At 40.4% G+C, this 17,487-nt stretch overlaps 1 long non-coding RNA gene across 1 annotated transcript in view; it reads right to left on the reverse strand.

Annotated features, from left to right (window-relative positions):
* The window catches only part of LOC118016865, a 121,128-nt gene extending 104,628 nt beyond the window's left edge, over positions 1–16,500 (reverse strand). The window contains exon 1 of the long non-coding RNA XR_004680952.1: positions 16,446–16,500. This is a non-coding gene — a long non-coding RNA (uncharacterized LOC118016865). The remainder of the gene's footprint in view (positions 1–16,445) is intronic.
* Between the last annotated feature and the right edge of the window lie 987 nt (positions 16,501–17,487).

A 17,487-nucleotide genomic window follows, 5' to 3' on the forward strand; every position in this document is an offset into this window, starting at 1 on the left:
CCACAGTAGCCCTGTACGATAAAAAATGTTAGACACAGAATTGTATAATTTCCTGCCCACTACTTCTCTCAAAGTTCTTTTAAGCTTAAATATTCCCATCCTCCAATTTCATCAATGTCCAGGACGTCACTAAAATAGCTCAACACTAATAATGCATCCAAAACCACAAAATTCTTCAGAAGGAAGTTCTTCAGACTTGATGGAAACTTGGATCATCAGAAGAGAAAGAACATTAGAAATGGCTTGAAATTTTTCATGATGAAATGATGGACAAAAAAATAATTTAAAAGTATAAGCCACTGAGACCTTATGAATCCCAGTATCCTACTCTAAAAGAATAAAATAGGGGGGAGGAGCAAGATGGCAGAGGAGTAGGAGACCTAAATTTCATCTGGTCCCAGGAATTCAGCTAGATAAGGTATCAAACCATTCTGAACACCTACAAACTCAACAAGAGATCAAAGAAAAGAATAGCAGCAATTCTATGAACAGAAAAGCGACCACTTTCTGGAAGGTAGGACTTGCAGAGAAGTGAATCCGAGGTGATATTTGGGAAAATAGACCTCAGGGGGAGGGAGCCAGCTACCAGCAAGTGATAGAGCAGTGGAGCACAAAATTGGGACTTTTAGAAGTCTGCTCCGCTGAGGGATATCGCTCCAGTGGCTAAGTGAGGGGTGGAACCCTCGCTGGGACAGTGTGGTCTCAGGACCCTTGGGGTCACAGAAAGACCGGGGTGCCTGAGTGTGGCAGAACACCCAGGTATGGGAGCAGGGAAGCCGGCTGCAAAGACAGAGCAGGAGAGTGGGCTCTCAGCTTGGGGTTGCCATAAACCATGATCTGCAGCACAGTTGGGCCACTGCTCTTCCAGCAGGGACCCAACAAGCGGCAGATCCAGGGAGACTCCCCTTTCTCCCCCGGGAGGAGTGGCACAGGAGTGCACCTCAGGGATCTGCTGGGTTTGGAGACTCTACATGCGGTCAGGTGCCAGAGACAGAAACACTCGGTCGCGGGGCAGGTGAGCATGGAGTGCGGCCAGAGACCAGGGAGATGGGAGTGATTGACTGTTTTTCTCTGGGGCCCACTGAGGAGTGGGGCCCCAAGTTCTCAGCTCCTCTGGGGCAGAGATTGGGAGGCCGTCATTTTCACTCTTGTCCTCCAAAGCTGTACGGAAAGTTTGCAGGGAACAAAAGCTCCTGAGAGCAAACCCAAGCAGATTACTTAGCCTGGACCCGGCAAGGGCAGGGCAATTCTGCCTCCGGCAAAGACATTTGAGAATCACTGCAACAGGCCCCTCCCCCAGAAGATGCACAAGAACATCCAGCCAACACCAAGTTTACTGATCAATGAGAACGGCAAACTCCAGCACTAGGGGAATACAGCACAGAGAATTCATGGCTTTTTTCCCATGATTCTTTAGTCTTTCAAAGTTAATTTTTTTAATTTTCTTTATTTTTTCTTTTTCTATTTTTTTTAATTGTTCTTCTTTCCTTTTCAACCAACATATATTTTATCAATTCCTTTTTAAAATCTTTTTTAATTTTCACTTTTACAGTCATATTCTATCCCTTCATTGTATTTAACCTTATTTTTTGTATATATATAAATTTTTCTTTCTTTAAAATTTTGGGATACAGTTTCTTCTAACAGACCAAAATATACCCTAAATCTAGTGTATGGCTTTGTTCTAGTCTCCCACCTTATCACATTCTCTCCTTTTTTTTTTTTTAATTTTTCTTCTTTCTTTTTTCAATTCCTTTTTTAAAATCTTTTTTAATTTTCATCTTTACAGTCATACACCATCCCTTCATCGTATGTACCTTATTTTTGTATATATATAAGTTTTTCTTTCTTTAAAATTTTGAGAGCCAGTTTTTTCTAACATACCAAAATACACCCAAAATCTAGTGTGTGGCTCTGTTCTGTTCACCAGCCTGATCATATTCTTCTTTTTTTTTTTCCCCCTTTCTTTTCCCCCCGGTTTTGGATCTCTTCTGATTTGTTTAGTGCATATTTTTCTGGGGTCATTGTTACCCTTTTAGCATTTTGTTCTCTCATTCATCTATTCTTCTCTGGACAAAATGACAAAACAGAAAAACTCACCTCAAAAAAAAGAACAAGAGGCAGTACCAACTGCCAGGGACCTAATCAATACTGACATTAGTAAGATGTCAGAACCAGAGTTCAGAATGATAATTATAAAGATACTAGCTGGGCTTGGAAAAAGGATAGAAAATACTAGAGAATCCCTTTCTGGAGAAATAAATGAACTAAAATCTAACCAAGTTGAAATCAAAAAGGCTATTAATGAGGTGCAATCAAAAATGGAGGCTCTAGGACGCCTGGGTGGCTCAGATGGTTAAGCATCTGCCTTCGGCTCAGGTCATGATCCCAGGGTCCTGGGATCGAGCCCCGCATCGGGCTCCCTGCTTGGCGGGGAGCCTGCTTCTCCCTCTCCCTCTACTGTTCCCCCTGCTTGTGCTCTCTCACTCTATCAAATAAATAAATAAAATCTTTAAAAAAAAAATGGAGGCTCTAACTGCTAGGATAAATGAGGCAGAAGAGAGAATTAGTGATATAGAAGACAAAATGATGGAGAATAAAAAAACTGAGAAAAAGAGAGATAAACAAGTACTGGATCACAAGCGGAGAATTCGAGAGGTAAGTGATACCATAAGACAAAACAATATTAGAATAATTGGGATCCCAGAAGAAGAAGAAGAAAAAAGAGAGAGGGGGGCAGAAGGTGTATTGGAGCAAATTATAGCAGAGAACTTCCCTAATGTGGGGAAGGAAACAGGCATCAAAATCCAGGAGGCACAGAGAACCCCCCTCAAAATCAATAAAAATAGGTCAACACCCTGACATCTAATAGTAAAATTAACAAGTCTCAGAGACAAAGAGAAAATCCTGAAAGCAGCTCGGGACAAGAGGTCTGTAACCTGGGGTGCCTGGGTGGCTCAGTCGTTAAGCATCTGCCTTTGGCTCAGGTCATGGTCCCAGGGTCCTGGGATCAAGCCCCGCATTGGGCTCCCTGCTTGGTGGGAGGCCTGCTTCTCCCTCTCCCACTCTCCGTGCTTGTATTCCCTCTCTTGCTATGTCTCTCTCTGTCAAATAAATAAATAAACTTTAAAAAAAAAAAAAAAGAGGTCTGTAACCTACAATGGTAGAAACGTTAAATTGGCAGCAGACCTATCCACAGAGACCTGTCAGGCCAGAAAGGACTGGCATGATATATTCAGTGCACTAAACGAGAAGAATATGCAGCCAAGAATACTATATCCAGCTAGGCTGTCACTGAAAATAGAAGGAGAGATAAAAAGCTTCCAGGACAAATAAAAACTAAAAGAATTTGCAAACACCAAACGAACCCTACAAGAAATATTGAAGGGGTCTTCTAAGTAAAAAGAAATAATAATAATGCTACGAGGAATATATGTGAATGCACTTTGTGAGAAAGGTAATTATTATTAAAATATATGGTGTGCTTATAAACATGCCCAGAGTCAGGAGAAAGTCACAAGATTTCAGTGCTGAGCTTGACATCTATGCAACAAGCATTTATTAGATGTCCATTATTTGCAATATAACATGCTACATGCTTCAGATTTTCTACTTGGCAAAAAAAAGAAAAGAAAAAGAAAGTGAATGGTTTTAATTTCCAAACTAATCTGATAAAAATTATTGGCAAGTCACAATGTTAGGGGATTTAGGAACAAAATGTAAAATAGCCAAAAATTTATTCTAAAAGTCATTCTAAAAGAAGACCCCTTTCGATATTTCTTGTAGGGCTCTCCAGGGACACCTGGGTGGCTCAGTCAGTTAAGTGACTGCCTTCAGCCTGGGTCATGATCCCAGCATCCTGGGATCGAGTCCCACATCGGGCTCCTTGCTCAGCAGGGAGCCTGCTTCTCCCTCTATCTCCCTCTGCTTGTGCTCTGTCAAATAAATAAAATCTTAAAAAAAAAAAAAGTCATCTCCAGCAGTCCCCATTGTAGAGAGTGAATCCATGTTTGTATATTACTTGTCTTAGGTTTTTTTACTCAATTTGTCCTTACAAAACATGAAAACAATGTTAAGTCACCAGATTACATTTTTGCCAGCCTGGTTTCCCTTTAAGCTACTCAAAGTATGTATATCTCAGTGTAGCCTGCATGACACAGAGAGTAAGGATAAGAAAAGCAGTGTTTTATTTCTGAAACCTAGAAATTTGCATTGACTGCAGACCCATGGAAAGACAAATGGCTACCCAGCTACCTATCTTTGTGACATTACAAACAAATAAAATAGAAGATGTATTTGTGTATATATTTTTTCTTTTATTTTCTTTAAAAAAGATGCTAAGCTTAAAGCTCTGATTATTTTTCAAAATGTTGGTTCTGGGAGAGATTCAAACTTTATGTTCCTTAAGGAGTTCTAAAAATCCCTAACTTTTCCCATTTTCTTTTCGCTTCCCATTCTGGGTCAACTCTATACCCTGAAAGATTAGGATTGGGAATTACAAATAGATTTCTCTATCACATATCATTGAAATGTCAGTTAAAGAAAAATCACGAAAGAATATCATATATCAGAGTTTTACCCTAAAATTTTGCTTCTTTATATTTCTTTTCCATTCCTATCTCTGTACCTTCTTCCAAGTCACTTTCTGAGATAGAAAAATCTTTCTACCTCGCATTTGCAGGGACAACTTCCTGTCCTGGTTGAAAGAGGAATTAGGGACCAATGTAGAATATATGGTGATCTGGTTAACCAGCCATTATCTCTCTCCTTGACTTCCTGCTTTGTAGAATCAGATGCTACTTTCCTTTGTAGTTGGTAGTTCATGTGTTATTAGAAGAAGAAAAAGGAGAAGTCAATATAACACAGGTGCCCCTGTCAAGACTAGATTGTCGGTCTGGCTTGTTCATTTCCTTGGCAAGCAGAAAAAGGATATTTATGGGCCATGTGGTCTTTGAGTGTACTAATGTTGCAAACTAGTGACTAGAATCCATTTAAGACAGGCCAAACTATCTGTCTTAGGACTTTATTTTGGCTATAAGTCCAGTGAAAATCTGACCTACCCAAATCTTTTATACCTTTTATGTAAATGAGTTGCAGACGGTACTATTCCTTCAATGCACTCCACTTTCCCAAGAAACTCCTTTTGAATTTCTTCACTTTAGAAAATTAAACGTTTTAATAATATAGTTCCTCTTTACATCATAAAGAGCCAGAAAAGCTGACTGACTGATCATCATCCAAGAGAAACAGGCACAGGCAGTCCACCCTGCTTGTTGGTACACTCAACAGAAGTATATTAGTAGCAGTAATTGCCCAACGATTGGGATTGAAAGGATGGACTGCAGTGGGGAGGCTGCTTAACAAACATTGCAATTAACACCACCTACATGTTTGAGAGTGAACTAGGTAATAAACAAAAGATTAAATTAATATGCATGTTCAGTCCCCAAAGGTAGCCAGATGGCTGGCTACAACATCAGATGTTTCCACTCTGCCTTTGCAGCGAGAATCAGTCCTTTGTGCAGTGACTGGTATAGCTGACATTTTTTGTGAGCATGGGCATCTATGGGGAATGACAAGAACCATGAAGCACCTAGCTGGGATGCCCTGAGGTCTTTGAACTCAAAGCCATGCTAGGTATCCCCAGGGGCCAGGAGGTACAAGGAACAGCAGTCATAAAGTGAATAAAGAGTGAATTTCACGAGCACAATGCTCACCACATTGCTGTCGACTCACACTGCCCAGGGAAGAAAGGATGAAGTAGAAGGCTAAAAAGGTCTGTTTTCTCTGTGTCTCAGGAGCTCCCAGTGTCCAGGGTTTCCCGTTCTGTGTGTTCAGGCTATGACTAAAGCCACGTACGTAAAGCCCCTTTGTTCCCACTTTGCTGAAAACAAAGGGGCCCTTATTTGTTCCTAAAGTAAGCAGCCATATCCGCAGCTTTTGTCATATTCCAAAACCAAAAGACAGTCATCCACACTGAGCCCCAGGCACAGAGGAAAATCTCATTGCTGAAGACTGGGCCCTTCGGACACACCTTCCACCAAAAAAGCCTTTCTAATGCCCGGCTCACTTTTTCCTTCTGCTTATTTTGTCCTTCCATCTGTCCATCTAACTGCTCCATCTGTGTTTTACTAAGATTTTTCCAACTAACAAATAGCTAAGCAGCCCCAAACAAAAAGGTCCAGGACCAGCCCCTTGTTCCAGGACAACAAGCAGCATCTCTCCTGTTCTCCACCTCCTCCCCCAGGTTTGGAAGACAAAGAGCACACTGTGCCACTGACCGCATAGGCTACTCAGACCTCTGTTCTACACCTTGCACTTGATGCCCTTCTGCAAATTTGGGAAGATCGCTCTCCTCATTCTGCAAATACAGTCAAGAGGTCTTCTTAGGCAACAGAGGGCAAAACATATAGGTGACCTAAAAAACTGCAACATCGTGGGTGTTCTTGGTTTACTCAGTAAGCATGGTCCTTGAATAAGGTGTTGAATAAATCTTGATCTTGTAAATCAAATACTATCTTAAAGCCCTGGAAGAACTCATGACTTAGAACAACACTGTGGTATATTACTTTGCTGAACCCCATTTTCTATAGGACTTCTTAACTGGGGACCATGATTCCCCAGGTATCTATGGATAGAATTTACAGAGTATATGAACTTTGTACTTTCTTCAGGTATGACTGTAGGCACCAAACCACCAGTATTTATTAACAGCACTAGTAATTTTGTCAACAGTTGAGATCTCAGATATTCTCATACCACATTACAGTTGTTGCAGATATCCCAAAATATCACCTAAGCTCATCAACTTGGAATTATAGTCATTATTAGATTGCTGCTAGAGCTTGTTATTATATTGTTAATAAAATGTATATATTATACTATATATTATTACTATTGCTATATAAAATGTATATATTACTAAATGCAAATGTATTTACTTTATTGATGACTTTAGTACAATTGTTTTCCTTTGCAATCTTATTATTTTAATTTATACATATAAAATATTATACTTAGGAGGCCATAGGCTTCACCAGACTGCCACACAGATCAATGGCACAAAAAACAGTAAAGAATGCCTGCTACAGGGGCACCTGGGTGGCTCAGCCATTAAGTGTCTGCCTTTGGCTCAGGTCACGATCCCAAGGCCCTGGGATCGAGCCCCGCATTGGGCTCCCTGCTTGGCGGGTAGCCTGCTTCTCCCTCTCCCACTCCCCCCTGCTTGTGTTCCCTCTCTCGCTGTGTCTCTCTCTGTCAAATAAATAAATAAAATCTTAAAAAAAAAAAAAAAAGAATGCCTGCTACAAACTAAATGGACCTGTCTTTCTTCCCTCAAACACATTCTATACTTTGGGCCAAAATACCTTCTTTCTGCCTTTCATTACCACAAATCAAAACCTTGCCTCCCTGTCATGTGTAAACCATAGGCCACCTCCTTCATTAAGAATCTCCTGATTCCCTTCCTCTGGTCAGGATGGTATTTTAAATCTCTCTTTTCACATTATCACATTCTACCTTGTAACTAGTTATAGTCTTTGTTCCATTTGACTAGTTTAAAATCACCTCAAAGGCAAGTACCATGTGTTCTTCATTATTGAGTGGCCTATAGCATCGAGTGGCCTCTTGACAGCCCTGTCTATTCCTGGCTGTCCCACCTCTACATTGTCCCCATTTCTCTACATTTACAAACCACAGAACTGCTGTTCATGTCAGTCCTCTTTTACTGCAGAATAAAACCAATTCCTCTGTGTGACATTCAAGGCCCTTCCAGAACCCTCTACCTTCTTCAGTTTCAGTCTTCATCTCCTCAATCTCTGAGCCCTACAACTCATCAATTCCCAAACTCCCACACAATTTCACATCTCTATGCTTGCACTTCTGGCAATCCCTCTTCCTGGAATGCTCTATGTCCTTTTGGATGGAGAGGAGAAAATGACACCCTCAACATTCCCAAAATAGCATTTATTTTCAAGGGGGTCCTACCCAGATTCACAGACAAGCAAGAGAAACAGATTTGTGGCAACAATGGCACTCCATTACCTGAGTTTTATCACTGAAAAATTTCAACATAAAATCCCATTCCAAAATGCCATATTTGTGTTTTATCACTTTGTGACAGTGTTCTGAATGTTTCAGAGCCAGGATGAAACTATGCATTCCCCCTTGCCTGTCACCACCTGAAATTCAAGGCCATTGCCAAACCCTCTCCCAATATTGCTCTGAGCCTCCTGTCCAATGACCTAGCCCCTAAAGTTGACCTACCTCCCAATTCTTTCCACCAATCCTTATGCAATTTCCTTGGCAAACAAATGTCCTCATCACCATGGAATGACATTATGGAATGTTAGCCCCAAGTCCATATAACCATCTCCAACAGATACTATGAAAACTAATAGTAATGTAAGCTTTTCCCCAAGTCATCACTGATCCTTCCTGCCTTCAATGAAACCCACTCTGCCTTGGAAACTCATGGAGGTTAGCTTTGCCACCTTTACCTTTCCTTGACGTCATCTCCCATTCACCTCCAGGGGCTCTCCAGTGATATCCAGTGAGGATGAGTGCACCACAACCTGTGCCATCTTCTAGGACTTTGGGTCACCCAACTCCTTCCTAAGCCTTTTGGGACTCCATCACTCCCTCTCGCTCAGCACATCAGCAGCTATTCCCGCGGTTCACACAGGGCCTTATCTCCATGTCCTAAATGATTAAACCTGATGCCCCCTTCTCTAAACACCACCATCTATCCTACCAGTATTAACAGTCATTCCATCTAAACATTCTCCTCTAGCTCATAAAATCCTCCTTTCTCTTTATATATCCAACTTCTTTGAATCTGGAAAACAAACAAAAAATAAAACACTTATTTAAGATTCAATCTTCCCTACAGAACATAATTTTGGCTCTATCCAACCCTCTGAATTCCACATAAACCATAAGATACTTAAAAGAAATAGTGCCTTATTTAACTGGCATACCCCCAGAACCTGATACAATTCCTGGTATGCACTGGGTACTTAATAAATGCACAATTTCATCTAGTCCCGTAGGGTTTTTTCTATTGTGTCTATGTTCACAAATCTACATACTCAGTTCACAGTTCTTATCTGAGCTTGGGTTCATAGTTCCAAATGCCCATTAGACATTTCTATATGGTTATCTGACCTCAGTGACTCAGTATATCCAAAACAGAATCTAATACTCACCATTCTCGCTCTGACTAAACATGTTGTTCATCCTAGCCTAATAAATAGCCATCACCACACACAATGCTGGTCCTTACAACCTGAAAGTACTAATTCTAGCCTTTCCTCTTTTTACTATATCGACTGGATAAGTCATGTGTATTATTTCCCCTCCCCTCTGAGCCCCCAATGACACTGCCATCCTCATCTTTTGCCTGGACTATTACAGTAGTCTCCTATCTTGTCTTTCCTCTAGTTTCTTACTTAAATAACTCTAATAGTTCCCATAGCTTTCTGGATAAATTGCAAACTCTTTATCATATCAAATGATATCAAATATCAAACCATCCATCCTCTCTAACCTCTACCCAGGCTTAGTCTAGAACTCGTAGTGCCTGACCAAAGTAGCTGCTTAATACACTGAAGAATAAATATCATTGATCACTCTCTCCATACAGAAAGGCTACACTATAACCCATCCCAAACTACATGCAGTTCCTCAATCATACCACACCAGAAAGGGATGCTATTCTCTTCTGCCCGGAATGGTTTTCAGTTATCCTCCTATCTACTTGAAAACTCCTACTCAGTCTTCTGGAACCAAATCAAAGACCCAAATCTGGATGCAAATCAAAGACTTCTGTGAAGCCTTGACAGATTACCTCCCAGGAAGAGCTATGTGTCCCCGGTACACGCTATAGAATCTCCACTTTGGGGCCTAACTTACTTCATGGCAGTTTTTGTTTCCAAATCTCAATCTTTATTAGATTGCACATTCCCTGCTGGCAAGGACAACAGCAGATCTCTCTAGGTATCTCAGTGCCTAGGAATGTGCCTACTACAAGTAAGTAGTAGGTGCTGGAAAATACTGATTAAACAGATCTTTCAAAGCCCAAGGCAGATGTCAGCCCTCCTATGAAGCTGCCTTATCATAAGGTGTTGCTCCTCCCTCTATCATAACACTAATTTTAAATTCTAGAAATTTAAAATTCTCTAACTCCTCCAAGTTCTAGTGCAGAACCAGGTGGGTGGGAAGAGTCAGCTTCTGGCCTGTGGCCCACTCCCCTTCTTTTCTTATATCACGATGCACCTTATACACATGCTTATAAGCACCCCAACCTGAACTTCCAAGCTCTGTCCACATTCACTTACTTACAAAGAGCTGCCCTTTGACACCGCCCCTCCTTCTCTTGCCCAGAGATGCTCACACCAGCAGCATAGGTGGACCCAGGCTAGCAACCTGCACAGGTCCTGGAAGCTGACTTGAGCCATCTGGGCAGGGAAGTCCAGGGCCCCAGTACTCATAGTGTCTAGAGCAAGATGGTGTGGATGCTGGGTGGGCACCTCCCCATGGCCCCACTGGCTCCTCCCTCCACAGAGGCAGCTAATATGGGGTCGTTGAAAGGCAGGGCCCAGGGCAGGAGACCTCATGCCTGGGTCTAAGGGACTGGAGTAGAGTCATAGTGGAGTCACTGTACCCATGCCTGTTCTCTCATGGATTGGAAACTCACTGAGGCTTAGAAGTTTTCGATGCTACTTCCTGGAAAAGGAGAGAGAGGGCGCCCTCATCAAGCTTCCAACCCCACAAAGGATCAGCTTCACCCCTAAGAGCTTGCATAAAAGAAATGCTGAACCCAGCAATTGCACTAGTGGGTATTTACCCCAAAGACCCAGATGTAGTGAAAAGAAGGGCCATATGCACCCCAATTTTCATAACAGCAATGTCTGCAATAGCCAAACTGTGGAAAGAGCCGAGATGCCCTTCAACAGATGAATGGATAAAGAAGATGTGGCCCATATATACAATGGAATATTACTCAGCCATCAGAAAGGATGAATTCCCAACTTTTACATCCACATGGATGGGACTGGAGGAGATTATGCTAAGTGAAATAAGTGAAGCAGAGAAAGTCAATTATTAGGAGAAGGAAGGGAAAAATGAAGGGGGGGAAATTGGATGGGGAGACGAACCATGAGAGACTATGGACTCCGAGAAACAAACTAAGGGTTTTAGAGGGGAGGGGGGTGGGGGAGATTGGTTAGACTGGTGATGGGTATTAAGGAGGGCATGTACTGCATGGAGCACTGGGCGTTATACGCAAACAATGAATCATGGAACACTACATCAAAAACTAATGATGTATTGTATGGTGACTAACATAACATAATAAAATTAAATTTTAAAAAAATTAAAATAAATTAAAATAAAAATTTAAAAGAGGGGTGCTGAATAAACAGTTGTTTCATAATGAATTAACAAAGGCCCCTTTTATACTTAGAACAGTTAAGAATTCTAGCATTGGGGGTATTTATTGCTAACTCTTCCATTGTTTCTCAACCTTATAGTCTCTCAAGCCTGATCTCCCCTAAAAGAGTTTCAGTTCCTAACAGGTTTTCTATCTCCCATAAAAATCCCAGTGTCCTAAACATAATCTACACTCAATAAATATTTGTTGGACTTTTTGACAAGTCATCCTCATTAGCATATTGAGGTTTTTATTTTTTCCAGTCATCTCAGTAGTGGCACTGTGAGTTGTTACCCAAATGGTAAGAGTGACTATCGTAACAGACATAACAGAAAGTTTCTGAGAGTAATTTTAACCTGTTGCTAGTAGTAATTTATTTTTAATTTTTAAAAACCATTGTAGCTATAACTATTTTACTAATAAAACAAAATAGCTGTTGTTAGTAGTGTTTGGGCAACTGAAAACTCAAAATTGAACCTGTACAGAGGAAAGAGTAAGTGAAAAGAATGACAAGCTTAAAAGACAGTAACTGAGAAATTGAATTTGTTTGAAGCTGTTGGGGAGAAAAATCTGGCTGAAAGAAGAAATAATGATAAACCCCAGAGCCAGGACTTCTCAAAACTCCAGGTGGGATTTGACAACCTCATCAAAATTGAAGCAGCCTTTGACTTAAAAAGAGACTACTGAGGAGATCATTATAAGGAAGTAGAGAGATCTATGCAAGCTTCTTGAACATGACTCCAAAGCCACAAAAAAAAAAAAAAAAAAAAAAAAAATTAAGACCTTGGGAGCATTTGTTCTATTACCATTTTCTTGCAGGTTTCCTTGAATGCCTATAAACCAGAGCAATCTGATTTATAAATCAGATTATAAAGGAGTCCTGTCCTCTGCCAAGAGAATCCAGGACAATCTAGGCAGAAGGGTCTACAAGAATGTTCTGTCCATTAAAGGATGTTTATAAAGGGAGCTATGTTTTATAATAACTTTATTGAGATGTAACTCACATAACGATCCCATTCAACCACTTAAAGTGTGCAATTCAATGGGTTTTAGTATATTCACAGGGTTGTGCAACCATCCCCACAATTTAATTTTAGAACATTTCTGTCCCTGCAAAAAGAAACTCTACCCATTTGCAGTCTTTCCCAGATCCCTTGTCCCCTGGGGCCTAGGTAGCCATTAGTCTACTTTCTGTCTCCATAGATGTGTTCATTCTGGGCATTTCAGATATATGGAATCACATAGCATGTGGTCTCTTGTGTCCTTGTGTCTAACCTCCTTCACTTAGAATAATGTTTTCAAGGTTGAACCATGCTGTACCATGGTATCGTACTGTAGTCCTTTTTAGTGCCTAATAACATTCCATTGTATGGATATTCCACATGGAAGCTAACTTCCAGCTATACAGTAAAAAAGTCATGGGGAAGTAATATACAGCATAGGAAATGCAGTCAGTAATATTCTATAACTTTGTATGGTGACAGATATAAACTACACTTACCATGGGTATCGTTTTGTAATATACATAAATATCAAATCACTATGATACATACCTGAAACTAATAGGATACTGTACATCAATTATACCTCAGTAAGAAATAAACATTTTTAAATTAAAATTGTATTTTATTTATTTTCTTTAAATTTTTAATAAAATGTTAAATAAATTTTTATTTAAAAATAAAATTTCATTTATTTAAAATAATTCTTAAAATTTTTAAAGAGAAAATAAAAATTTCATGTCTGTTGGTGCTTTCCCCTAAACTCTCCTCAGATGATCTCCAGTTTCCAGACACGTGGATATATGACAAATTATGTTCTGTCACTCAGTGAACTTGGACAGGGTACTTCTCTAGCCTTCAATTTCCTCACCTATAAGGTAGAAACTGTATCAGTACCTACCTACAGAGTTATTAGGATTCTTAGAATCTATTAGTCTAGTGTAGTGATTTCCCATAGGAAGAACTCATTAAATATTAGGTTTCATCTTAAACCTGATTGGATTTTTAATTACAAAATTACACACTTATTGTAACCAGTAAAAAATACAGAGATGAGTTTTTAAGTTCATAATCTTCTTCTCAGCCCTCTATTCATTCCCAGATGTTGCCAATATAAAGTGTGGTGTGCATCTTTTCACACCATTCTCTGCACTTATACAAATTCATAAAACAAAAATGCATATTTAAAGATATTTTCTTTTCTTTTCTTTTTTTAAGATTTTATTTATTTATTTGAGAGAGAGACAGAGAGAGAGCATGAGAGGGGGGAGGGTCGGGAGGGTCAGAGGGAGAAGCAGACTCCCCGCCGAGCAGGGAGCCTGATGCGGGACTCGATCCAGGGACTCCAGGATCATGGCCTGAGCCGAAGGCAGTCGCTCAACCAACTGAGCCACCCAGGCGCCCTATTTTCTTTTCTTTTACTCTAATATATACTACACACATGATGTTGAAATTAACCTTCAAAAAAAACTAAAAAAAAATCTGGCCATCTTTTCTGGTCAATACATGTATATCTAACTTAATTTTAATAGCCATACCACATTCCACAGTATAAGTGCACCCCAATATATTCATCATTCCCACTACTGATGTACATACAGAGTATTTTCAGTTGCCATTGTACAAATGCTGCCATAAAGCTGCTATTAATGAAGTAATAAGTAGTAGTCATAACCATGATTTTGTTATTATCATTATATCCATATCTTTACATTCCCAAGTCCAACCTAGGCCCATCCCCTACCTCGTCAATACCAAGGAACAGAACTTTTATAGACCAACAGTGGAGAAGCAGATTATCATAATAAAGGATTTTAAGCAGAAGAAATTTGAGGGAAAATAAACTAACCTAAATGGACAAGTCCAGGGACCCAGACCCTCAGGGGAGACACAACAGGGCATTCTAGACAGGAGAGAAAGGACATTTGAGGAGAAAAAGGAGAGAGAAGATGATCAGAAGAGCCAGAGACAGTAAGTTTCCTAAAAAAGCTCTGCTCTAAGCCAGGCATACTTGGCAGTGGGTGAATTTTTGATGTTCTAGCCAACATAGTCATTTTCCTTAATGTTAGAGATAGCATCCTCTTTTAGATCAACTACTGCTTTCTGGAAACAATTTTTTAAATTTTTAATTAGTATTTAAACATTTGCAATTAAGCCTAATTACTCCATAAATAAATAAATGAATCCAAAGTTATCCAAAACAGGGCCAATGGAAATATTTGATAAAATTGTGTGATGTGCTGAATGAATTTTAATGTCATCCTAGAACTTGACTTTCTGTGATACATCTCTCCATTTTGTGGGCAAACCTGCCACTGGAGCATATATGTTTATAAAAGCCTCTTAATGAACTCCTTTCAGTGGGCTTTGGTCACCACAGCACTAAAATGAGATCTGAAAATGACTGAATTATAAGGTATTTCATCCATAGCTTCCTCATGGCATGGACTCTGGGATATCTTACAGCAGGCTCCAGTGTCCCATGAATGAATTTACTATAAACCTCACAAATGCCACTCCTTGTCCAAGAGCCAAACCAATTTAGAGAGAACACAAGGAAAATGATCCAATTTTTTTATTTCTGGAAATAAGAGTTTTTATCCAGAAGGAAAACTTCTGGATTTTACTGGCTCACTAAAATATAAACCATTTAGTGGCTTTTTTTTTTTAAACCTAAGATTAAGCTTTCTTTCGTCTGTTTGCACATGTCAACCCAAAATAGCAGACTCCATATAAGAAAAAAAAAATGTGTTTGTACAAAAAAGAAAATGTATACCCCAAAAGCCATGGTCTCCCTTTTGCTGGGGTGGCATTTCATGGGGTTTTTAAATCCGGTGGTTTATCAAATTTCTGTAATAACATGGAAGAGAATAGTGATTGCCTATCAACCCTAAAAGCTCTCACAAAATTTGCAAGGGACTCACTAAAGATAAGGGAGTGCTGAGAGCTGAACACTAGCAATTGCACAGAAACCCAGTCAGGTAAACACATATGTTAACTGAGATTTAATATTCTGTCGCAAGACAGAAAAATTAATAACTCTTTTAATTGACAGATTCTTTATTTCCTTTTATCAGGGAAGGTCTAGATGGCCCCCAAAATAACCTGTATGTGTATTAAATCTTGGCAGCATGCAGCTGTTGCCTCTGTGGCCTTCAGGGTCCCGCCACCCTTCATCTCCTACAAGATAGCACATTTAAATCTTTCAAGGGGCCTTTTACCAGGCCACCCTGTTTCTCTTCACGGGAGATACTGAGAGCCTATTTGTCATGAGGAATAAGGGACCTAGCAAGGTCTGCTGACAGGCCCAGAGGAGGCCCACCTGCTCATTCCTAACCCAAGGATTGAGTAGTTTCTGTCGGCCGTGGTCTTTCCAACAATTTTGCAATCAACCCATCTCACACTTTTTCCTTGATCATCAATTTCAGTAACAAGTGGCTAGCCATTTAACAGCAAGAGGGTTGTCAATATGACACAAATTCACCACATTTCATAATGACATCTAACAGGGCCCCTGTCGTTCGCTCAATAGCACTGCACCATTTATCCAAGTCGGGAGTTAGAGGCAGAATGTCCCTTACACTCATCCAGTCCTGTGGGTTCCTAAGACTGGGAGCCAAAGGTAGAGGAAGAGGATGTTCTCTCTAAATCAGCTCTTCCTACTTCCTCGGTCACTCCCAGTCAGCCCTTGCACACGCAGGCTCCCTTCCTGCTTTCAGCCTTCTCCTTACATCCACAGCTCTCCTTCCCCATGCCCTGCTGTTTGTCTTACGCATGAAAATCCCCCAGGGCCAATCCCCACACCACCACCTGAGCTGGACCATTTTCCCTCAATAAAGGCTCTCAAACACCTTTTTGCAAGAGGTTGCGAGCTCTCTAGCAGCAGAGACTAGGTCTAATTCATCTTTCTATCTGTAGAGGCTTCCACTTAGTATATAGTAAGTTTTCATTGAGTACTAATATTAATAGCAATAATAATAATTATAGAACAGCAACATCTCTTGAGCACTTACTTTGCGCCAAGAACTCTGTTGAACATGTTATTTGCATCATCTCGTTTGGTCTTCACAAAGGCACTGCAAGAGAAGGAACAGAATGATCCCCACTTTAAAGATGAAGACACTGAGGTTTAGATTAAGTCATTTGCTCAAGATCACAGACACACAGTAAGTGCAGGGAAAAAGAGAATGAAACCAGGTTCATCTGACTCCAGAGCCCAAGCTCTTTAGTCTTTCTGTTAAATGAATTTCGTTATGCCTTCACCTATTTTAACCCTTAGGTGCTGCCAACAGGAATCCCTCAGACAGAATGAGATGAACAGTCTACTTGGAAAATTTTTTGGCTACTCTGATTTCCCTCTATCGCTGATAATTTTCGGTACCAGGGGACAACACAGCCAGCAGATAATGTTGTTGATGAGATCAACACTTATCTATTTTGGTGCCATGTGGGAGTGTATCAAACAGTGCACTTGCAATTTTACACTTTGTTCTCCTTGTGGTGGGCTCCCATTTAACCAGGGTTTGATGAGGGAGAGCTGAACAAGACCCAGGCAAGGAACACGAAGTTGCCCCGCAGTTCTAATTCATTCAACAGTTATAATGCCTTTCACATGGTGTTTATTCTGCTCCCATTTACCTCTCTTGCATAATCACCATCAATTTAGTTTCCAGTGGTTCTGCCTGCTGAGCAGGTGATGAACAATTTCCAGGCGCTAACTTCAACCTGCAAATGGCCCCATCATCACTTCCCCACACATATTCTCTTATGTTCCCAGGTGTTATGTAAAGTTCAGTTACTAAGCTTTCTGGGCTGTGAGCTGCTTGTCTTCCTGGAACTATGTAAGCAAGACTAGAGAACTGTAAGCCATTAGCTTGCTTCTAAGATTTGGAGACATGAAGCTTAGCTGAGGTTTACTGGCAATTGGGTTTGTCCTTACTCCAAATCCTTCCAGCTCTGTCCCCCATTAAGTTTCTTTGAGTACACCCTCTTCTTTTCCCATTTCCCAATACACTAAAGTTTCTTTTCTGGGGCTGAATCATAAATTACAAGGTG

The sequence above is a fragment of the Mirounga leonina genome, unplaced genomic scaffold (assembly GCF_011800145.1).
Source record: "Mirounga leonina isolate KUSES-001 unplaced genomic scaffold, KU_Mleo_1.0 Mir_168, whole genome shotgun sequence".
Taxonomy (NCBI): Eukaryota; Metazoa; Chordata; class Mammalia; order Carnivora; family Phocidae; genus Mirounga; species Mirounga leonina.